Consider the following 10821-nt stretch of genomic DNA (forward strand, 5'->3'; position numbering starts at 1 on the left):
TATAATTAGTATTATTTACATTAATATTTAGAACTAATTCTATCCTATACAATAATTAGTATTATTTACATGAATATTTAGAACTAATTCTATCCTATACAAGGACACACTTGCAAAAGTAGAGGGATATAACTTTATGGTATTTAACAAATTATTTATATATATTTAAATGGTCTGATTTGGTGTTAAGGCGAATTTGTAACTATAAAACTATGGACTGGGCTATGATGTATGATTTGTTTATTTAAAATCTAAGACAAATTGTGCAGTTTGATCTAAATCGGATCAGTTTATAGTTTTTTCAATTTTTATGCTTGCCTTAGTACAATTGATAATGTGCCCATTTATTATTTGAGGATTTTTTTATTAGAGTACCTGATATTAAGATTTTATAGCATAAAAAATATTCAATATTTTCATAACGTCTAAGGTCCCTAAATATCGATTTAGAAAAAATTCAATACAGAGAATTTCTCTAGACTTTCTAGAGAATTTCTTTAGAGAATTTCTTCCTAAAGAATTTATCTCTAGAGAAATTCTGAGAAAGCTAAAGAATTTATCTGGATTCAAGTTTAGTGATTTTCTCTGAATTCTCAAAGAATTTCTCTGGGTTTAAACCAGAAAATATTTCTGCCTTCTCAATAATGATGTACAATACACAAATTAATCACCCAAATAAGCAGCAACAACAACAACCAATATACATATATATATATATATATATACATATATAGAGAGAGAAAGAGAGACTTACTAAAAGGAGAATTTCTCTGAGTTTAAACTAGAGAAATTCAGAGAAAATTAAAATTTCTCTAGCTTTGTTCACGAAGAATTGAAATTTCTCTAACTTTGTTCATAGAGAATTTCTCTGGCTTTTATAACGCCCAAAATAATTGCAATAATCCAACTCCAAACAACTAATACAAGATGACATAATTGAAATAATAAGCTTTCATTAATCAAAATTAATATACGAAAGGTGATAAGGAATGAAAGCTAAACAAATGTTCATATACTCTAAAGGCTTACATCTTTCTAAGCCAAGGCTTGGGTGTATAAAAAATGAGTCATAAACTCAATATAAATAAAGTTCTATGCTTGTACAAAAGATAAATACAAACTAAACAAAACTGAGCCTTTAGCTCCACAATCCTCCCAAGCTAAGTCCTTGGTGAAGGCATATCATCAGCACCTAAAAAATGTTTTTCCCAAGTAGAGTGAGCCAAAACCCAATAGAAACAATCTAACACAATGTCTGAATCTTAATATAGATATAAGTATGATATGTATATCTAATACCCATGATAAAATCATTTATAATTCTCTTACAAAACCATGCTATGCCAAGTTTTATATCTCAATTCATGAGTCATTCACTATTTTATTCAAACAACCACACTGAGGGTACAACTCAATGGGTCTCTAACTAACATAACCATTCTATAGACAGTTCCATTTTCCATTTTACGAATATTTCGTTTGCGGAAATCGGCACCTATGTATACGCGTGGCTTTCAGGACTTTCACCCTGGACACGCATGCCAACTTAATTCAATGGAGTCCATCTCATTTCTTCTCCCCAACATAGAGTACATCCCATTTCTTCTCCCAGACATCATACATTTACAATGTATCAAAGACATAGTCATATTCAATGACAACGGATAAGAGATTAATTTCAATTCACCTATTCCTCATGCAATTTCTACAACAATCATAGCTATCCTCCACCGATGGCCAAAAATAGATATTTCTAAACAGATATACAATTTCTAAGACAGATAAATTATCCAAATTTTCATAGGTGAGTGGTAATATATATCCAACTCCACCATTTATATAAACATCCATCCAACTCCTAACACCAATGTCATTTATTTATACAAAATAACTATTTGAGACATTTTAGGGCAAAACTCTATTTTCTTCCAAAATCCATCCCGGGTATCAAAATCAACAAATTTATCATAACACAATCTCACATCTACTCTCATAACCATTTTTAATACATACATTTGAAAACCTCCTTTTTTGATTTTAAACCAAAGCCCCAGGTTTGTTCAAAATCATTCTAAATTCCAATATTCTTTACATATCCACAAATAACTAAATTAAAACTCATAGAAAAGTACAAAAAACCCCTACCTCGAAGCTAGAGATCAATGAAACAATGAAGGAACTTCAAAGATGCTGAAACCAATTTTTGTTTGGACCAAAATAGAGTTCTTGAGATGCTCTACCGTTTCCTAAAGACACTAGGGTCAAGAACCCAACGAATCTAGGTGTTTTAGAAGAGAGAATATGAGTTTTAGAGAGAGAAACTCTAGATCTAGGGTTTTTGAAATGTTTAAAGAGAGAAAGAGGTGAAAAGTGATGTAAAAAGTGACATTTACAAACTGATATACTCACAATCCGCTCGAGCGCAAGAAGTGACGCTCGAGCACAGAATGCACACTTCCTGTAGTTTTGTAGACAACAGACTAACGATCGAGCATAAGAAAGACACTCGAGTGCAGAAAGCACCGTTTAAGCATAAAATACACCCTCCTAATAGTTTTGCAGACCTGCAAAAATACTGAGAGTTCATAAAGCCCGCTCGAACACAAGAAGTGCTGCTCGAGCGGAGGAGTAAAATTCTGGACAACAAAAGTTTGAAAACCAAGCAATCAATCTGTTCCAAACGCAACCATAACAATCCAATAGCCAAACTCAAGGAACTATGAAGGGAAAAAGACATGAACAACACTACGAAACCACAAACCTGAGTCCATGACACAAAAGGGTCGGGTTAAAATCAGAATCGCTATAGCTTTGTTTACAAATTTCTCTGTGTTTGTTCACAATTTTAAACCAGAGAAAATTGTTTTAACCAAACTAGAGAAATTTTAGCACAAATTATCACTCTCTCTCCTCTGATCACCAATCATTTCTCTTCTTACCAGAGAAATTCTCTAGATTGTATAGACAAATAAGAGAGTGATGATTCCAATCCAATATAATAAAAATCAATAATAAGATACAGAGAGATGAAGAAACACCAAGTTATGATTGGTGATCAGTGCGAACACTGTCTATGGTGCTAGGCTCAAGATCCATGAGGACAACACGTGGAACAAACCTCCCACAAGAAGCCTCATTATAATATACATTAACACGTTCTAGTTGCAAATCTAAAGTTCCAACATACCTTCTAGTTGGATCTATCCCATGTTCATCACAAACAACTTCCCAAAATTTTGATCCAATCTAGTTTCCACACTATCCACCTTGAATGTGCAGGATTTCTCTAATTTTTTCTAAGATTTGAAGATCGATCGATTAATCGAGAAATGAATGACTCGATTGATTAAGAGTGGGTGAGACATTTCGGACGTTAGATTGTTGAAGAATTCGAAGAAATCGGTAAGTTCAGAGGATGATCTGTGATCTTCATACTTGGATTTGGAGATGGAGATGCTATCATTAGAGTGAGATTGATCATCAATGGTGGTTATTGGAAAATCACTCAAAGAGAGTGCCTCTGCTTCCTTTGTTTCTTCTTGTTTATCGCCTTGGATGTCTGTGTTATCATCCATTTTGAGAGAGAGAGAGAGTGCGAGAAGAGAGAGGGGAGAGAATGAGAGAGTGAGTGTTATATATGGGTGTGGGTGAGGGACCTTAGACTACAAAAAAATTATTGTGGACCTCTCTTATTACTAAAAGTTAGAGAGGGATGTTAGACCAATTTTTCCTTATTATTTTTCAACAATTTTAGGTGTTATTGTTTTTAATTTAAAGAAAACCATAGACATGTATTTATATTTTGAGTAAAAAAAGAGGAGACTTATTTGTAGGTCATATTAAGTGGACTTATTGTCCAATAAGACCTATGATAGTTAATGGCATTTTTCAACATACACTATTAAAAAACGTCACTAATTGTTAATTTTTAGCGACAGTTTGAAAATTGTCACAAAAATTTCACTAATTATAAGTTTTAGCGACAGTTTAAAAAAATTGTTACAAAAAAAGGTCACTAATTTTCAAATTTCGATGATAGTTAAAAATTCGTCACAGAAAAACGTCACTAATTGTAAGTTTTAGAGACAATTTATTAAAACTGTGATAAAAAAAAATCACTAATTATTAATTTTTAGCAACATATGTAAAAAAAGTATCACAAAAAATTATTTTTAGTGACAATTGTAATAGAGCTTATTTTCAATAGGATTTTATGGGAATTAAGTTCAACTATTAAGACCTATTAATAGTTTACCCTAAAAATAAAAACAAAAAAAATATGTTTGGTGACGATTTATTTATTTAAGTATTTTAAATTTAATTTTAATATGACATAAATGACTCAAAAATTTATATTCATGTTACATTATGTTATATTTTAAGATTTAAGTTATTTGAAATATATAAGCGTACAAATTATTTTTTACTACGCAAATTAAATTAAATTAAATAATTTAGATATTTTGTTTGATTAAATTATAAATTTATTAAATCTTTACCACATGCAAAAATTAATAATTTTTCTCTTGCTATGGATTTTTTTTATTGACTTTGTTATTGTGCTCTTTATTGTGTTGATAATTCCATCTCTATGGCAAGGTTCTTTAACTGGATTATGTTTATGTGAATGTAAATAATTTCTATATTTGTTATTAATTATTAAAAAAAAAAAAATTTTAATTAGTGTACAACATATTTCAAATATGAAAAATATTTTAATGACAACAATGTTAGAGTCACATGTTGTTTAACTTTTCATATCTATAGTTACATCTAAAAAAATATAGTTTTTTTTGGTTTCATATTAAAAATGAATGCCCTTAATAATTTTTTCATATCTATAGCTATATCCACAAAAAATAAAATAAAATAAAAATAAAAATTGTTTTGAATCACTAATACAAAGAAAGGACTCACATGTACACACACTTATACATATTCGCATGAGAATAAAAAAGTTGTTACGAATATTTTTTTTAAATGGAGATATTGTATATCTTTAAAAATTATCAGATAAAAGTTATAATAAAAATTCTCAAAAGAAATATGATAATAAAAATTTAATAATGGTGCTACTATATGTACCAATTGATATACCAATTAGTATACTAACATATGTATGACATTACTATTTTAAAATTGTGGACCATACCCATTATACAAATTATAAAGACATAAAATATCTAAAATTATGTCACATAATCCGTTAGTATACTAATTAATACACAAATCAATTCATATAGCTTTATTCAAAATTTAAAGCATCTTAGTAATTACTAATATGTATTTTTCCAATAGGATCCACATGTTAAAACATCATAGTAAAAATATACCAAAAAAAAAAAAGAAAAAAAGTATGGCAATGTAGAGAAAAATGTTTGGGAACTCTAAATTGAGAACACTAAACGAGCTCTAGAGAGTGGGTCCCACTGATTGATATGATGTTTTGGCTTTAAGTTTTTTTTTTCTTTTTTTTTTTTGAATTTTCACCTCATTAGTGGTCCATTAGTGCTCCCAAATTAGTGGAATGTATCATTGTTGCAATGTAGAAGTGCGCGCACACACAAAAATGAAAAAGAGGCTAGCAATACATAATTACATACATTAAGTAATAAACAGAATTAGAGGCTAGCAATACATAATTACATACATTAAGTAATAAACAGAATTAGCATAATATATACATCTATATTGATAGATAAATTTATAGTATGAAGAGATAAAAATTTGACTAACCTTTGGTGGCCTTGGAAAAATAAAATAAAAATTAGAATGGTTGAAACCAAACTTGACTGTGAAAGGTGTAACTAATGTATTTGTGGGAGGTAATCGCTAGGGCTTCTTCTTTTCGTTTTTTATTTTTTGTTTTTTTTGTTGTTGTGGGAGATATACGATTGGTAAACAGGGTAGGTGTTGTCACAACACCATACTGTGACAGCGGAAGGTCGTCGTTTAGTTTATTACAAAAAAAAATAAAATAAAAAAAATAAATGAACAAATAAAAATTGAATCACAGCACACCCGTCTTGCTTTGTTGTAGAACTAGCGTATGCCCGTGCCTAAATGCACGGTGTAAATAATTTTAAGATTAAAATGCAGTTATAATTTATACGTATTATGTTGAAATTTATAAAGTTTGTGTCATTTTTTTATAAATATACTGAAAAAATATATTGAAATATTTTTCTTCTTAAAGAACTTATAACAATTTTGCTTGTATTACACGCTCTACAAAACTCAAATAAAATAACAACTCCCCCTAATCTTAATGTAAATTAAGAAACAAACATATAAGATTTAAAGTTATATTGCATATCAAAATATAAAAGGCAGTAAAAAAAAGTGTAAACATTGAACAAAAAACAGAAATCTATATAATAAGTCACAAAGGTTTTTGAATTTTTGTCAAAAATGTATGTGAGATACATTTTGATTCAATGGCTGAGATTAATCCCAAATTTATATCAATGGTTTAGATCAATTCTAATATCTACACATTTCCTTTGATGTTCCCGCCCAACATGGCTGTTTCTCCACTCTTCTCTCTCAGTATCTAACCTCTGTCTCCCCATCACAAATGATTTGCCTCCCCATCTACCCTCTGTCTACCCACCTTCCCTCTCTATTTCTCTGCCTACCCTCTCTATCTCTCTCTTCCTCTCCGTTCTTCTTCTTGATTTTTTTTGAAAATCTCAGCTTTTGCCTTCATCACAGCCTTCATCAGAGCTTACACAGAGCCTTCATCAGAGCTTACACCGTTCCACTCTCACCGTTGTTCACTCCGGCTCGACATCACTTCGGCTGCTGGGTTAGTTTATCACTTTGGCACTAGGTTAGTTTTTTTGTAGCTTGAATTATGACTTTCTGCTGGGTTAAAACTCATGTTAATAACAAAACTGCTTTGCTGAATGAATTTCTGCTGGGTTAAAACTCATACATTTGTGACTTTGTGCCTTAAAATTCTGCTGCCTTGAATTCTGACTTTGTGCCTTAAAATTCTACTGGGTTAGTTTATCACTCCAGAGATGAATTTCAGAATAAAAATTAAAGAGTACTCATGTTAATAACTCATGAATACTCATGTTAATAACTCATGTTTAAAGAGTACTCATGAATTTCAAGTTGACTGATTTCCTGTTTTTTACACTGTGCCTTCAGTAAAAATTAAAGAGTACTCATGTTAATAAATTTGACTTCCTGTAGTCATCAAATTCAAATTGCCATTTTGATTTCAGAATTTGAATGAATTTGACTTCCTGACCATGAACCCAATTGCCATTTTGTGAATTTTCATTCATACCAATCCCACAATCACCATTTTTGAGTAATTTTTTGGGTTATTTGATTCAAACCCAGAAAAAATGAGGTGTGAAAAAGCTGTGAAAGATCGAAGTGGGTTGTGGAAGTTTTAGAGGGAGACTGAAATTGGGGAAGAGTTGGGAAAGAAGAGACAGAGAGGAGAGAGAAAGGGCTTGATTTTAGAGAGAAAGAGGGGTTGGGTTGGTACGAAAGAGAGAGAGAGGGGTTGGGTTGGTACGAAAGAGAAGGAATGACCTACAGTTGTTTGGTTGATGATGCAATTAAAGCATTTTAAATGAGGAAAAGATTAGCTGGTGTTTGTTTGTTTGTTTATGAAGAGGATAAAACATTTGCTGTGCATAGCTGTGCCCTTTTGGGATACAAAAATTAAAACAGCCTCTACTTCTGCAGATCTCAATTCTATCTCCAACTCCATCCATTTATATCTTCTTTTTATCTCATTTTGTTATGTATTTGAGTTGTACTCTACCTAAAAAAAAAAAAAAAACCACAAAACAAAACAGAAAGGTAAATTGCATTATCTGTCTCTCTAATTTTAGCTAGATTTTTTTTTTTTTTTGAGTTTTGTAATTTTAATTTCATCAATTTAAGTTTCATACTTTTAATTATATTTTAATGTGATCTTCCATCAATTGTCTGGTAATATTTGAGATGAAAAAATCCACAAAAGACTCATGTGAACCACATGTTTTTTTTTTTTTTTTTTGATTAATCAAATTGAAATGTAGAAGAAACATGTTTAACATGGCAATTTTGAATGAATTCTGATATCACAAAATCAAATTTGACTTCTGTAGTCATCAAATTCTGAAATCACAAAATCAAATTTGACTTCCTGTAGTCATGAAATTCTAAAATCAAATTCTGAAATCAAATCACACGATGTAACTCAGAAAATTTCAGAATGATCTTTCATGATCTTTCTCTAGCTGCGAAGTGATCTGGTTGGTGTAGGACTCATCAAATGCTATATAGATCACTTCGCAGCAGCTAACTCATCAAATGCTACACATGATCTTTTATATATAGCAATTTGATTTCCTGTATAGTGCTAAAATAACTCATGCTAAAATAAAGGAAACAGAATTTCAATAACTCATGTGTTATCTCATGTTAATTTCAGAATTTCAATAACTCATGTGAGTCCTTGGAAGCTATCTCCTTATTCTCACCTTCATTGACATCTACATATATTGACTCTTTGTTGATTTCATAATTTTTTTCCGAATTATCTTGATTACTCTTTGTTGTATTTTTTTTAGTCAGATACAATGTGTTATCTCCTCTATTATTGTGTTCCTTTATTCCTTTAGTCAAATACATTGTGTTCCATTGTGTTCTTTTATTCCTCTACATTCTGTATATGATCTCATTTTACTGGTTCTGTCTGTCTTTGGCTGTCTTCGGCTCCCTTCGAACTCCCACTCGCAAGGTAAGACGCTATTGTGTTTTTCTGTTTTTGAATTCTGAACTTTGAATATTTTTAATTTTGAATCCTGAATTTTGGCCCTAAATTCACCTAAATTTTTCTCCCTTCGACTGGATAGAAAATTCCAGATTGATTGATTACAGTAGCAGATAGATAGCTATACTTCTTCTGACTAATAGTTGTACGTCTTCTTCTTCTAAAATTATACATACTACTAACCGAAATTTGTTAAAATTATATATGTTTGTAGCTTGAATTCAGAATTTAGGTGATAGTTAAATTCTGCTGTCTTCGGCTCCCTTCGAACTCCCACTTTTGAATTCTGAATCTTGAATTATAATGTATTCATAATGAAATCTTTCTCTCACATATAGTAATTTTGGGAAGTATATTATAATGTATTCATTATAATATGAAATTTAATATTATAAAAGAGAAACCAGAGAATATTATTAATCTTTCTCAGTTTATGATATGAAATCTTTTATATTTTTTAAATATGAAATCTTTCTCTCACATATAGTAATTTTGGGAAGTAAAATTGATTATACAAATAAGAAAATGAGGATTTGATTTGTAGTCAAGTGGAATTCATGATTTTTGGTAAATTTTATTAACACAAATGAGGATTTGATTTCAGGTTGAAAATACACGTTTATTTTTTTAAAAAACTTTAAAAGAAATTATTTTTATGAGCCTATTTTACATAGGATCATATGCAGTAACAAAAATTCCCATCAGTTATTAGCAAATCTATTTGTATTTGACTTTCAATTGTTAAAATTGTCTACACATAAAGTATTAAGGGTCAAAATTAATTTTTTATTTTAAAAATAAATTTTATTACATTACACGGGTCACCTACTAATTTATCATAAAATAAAAGAAGTTGTTTCTTCTTTTTTTAATTTAATTTAGGGGAACAACATATAGGTGGTAGAAGAGAAAAAAATTATCCACATATGGGATGCAAGTGTGTTTTTAGTGGAATGTAAAAGAAAGACTGTAAAAATACAAATGTTACTTATACCTCATGTGGTGATTATTTTTTTCTTTCCCCTTTTCCACCTCTCTATAGCCCTTTTAAATTGTAGTACATGATGGTTGTATTTTAATTACTGTTACCATGCGTGCTTGAGTAATATATGAATATTGATCACATATCAAAATATATTTTCTAATGAGAGGAAGGTGGAATATCATATCACATAATCATATAGGTTCATGTGCTTATGTTAAAATTTTAATCATGTTAACTGATTCTTTTGTCTCCTTTTTATTTATTTTTTTATTTTTCCTTAGCAATGCTATAATTCTAGAACAAATAATCCGTAAAAGTCCCATAACACTATTTTTTAATATACAACATTAATTCAAAATTCATAGCTACTTTTTAGACATTTTTCTGGGCAACATAGATTTTCTTTTTTTTTTTTTTTTGGTTGGGGAGGGGAGAAATAAATATTAGGTACAATTGTGGTATCTATCACATGACAGTATTATTATTTAATAAAAAATTAGGATATGACTATAATTGAATTTGTTAGAGATAATAAGAGTCATCATAAAAAATTAGGGGTACTTACGTGTAGGTCATAATAAGTGAATTTATTGTCTAATTAGTTAGGAAATGAATTTATTTATCATTAAAAAGGTCACTAATTGTAAGTTTCAGCGACAATTTATAAAAATAAGAAAATTGCAAAGATCTTTAGTGCTCCTCTCTCTATTTGATTTTACACATAGATCTTTGCAATCTGTGTGCTGACTCTTAAGAAGTCATGGGTATTTGGTAGGTCTTATTTTAAATTTTTTAAAAATAAAATATCTCTCTCACATATAGTAATTTTGGGGAGTAAAATTGATTATACAAATAAGAAAATTGGCTAAATCTTTAGTGCTCCTCTCTCTATTTGATTTTTTTTTTTAATCAGCTGTTGTTCATAGAAAATTAGCTAAACCATTAAAGGTATCCTACTTCTTTAATATGTTGCTTGGCTTCCATTGGGAATTAAATTGTTCAATTTGCTTTTAGTTTACGATTTTTTTTTTAAATTTAATATTATCATTTG

Source organism: Camellia sinensis, chromosome 5, assembly GCF_055761805.1.
Source record: "Camellia sinensis isolate YWXY chromosome 5, ASM5576180v1, whole genome shotgun sequence".
NCBI lineage: Eukaryota > Viridiplantae > Streptophyta > Magnoliopsida > Ericales > Theaceae > Camellia > Camellia sinensis.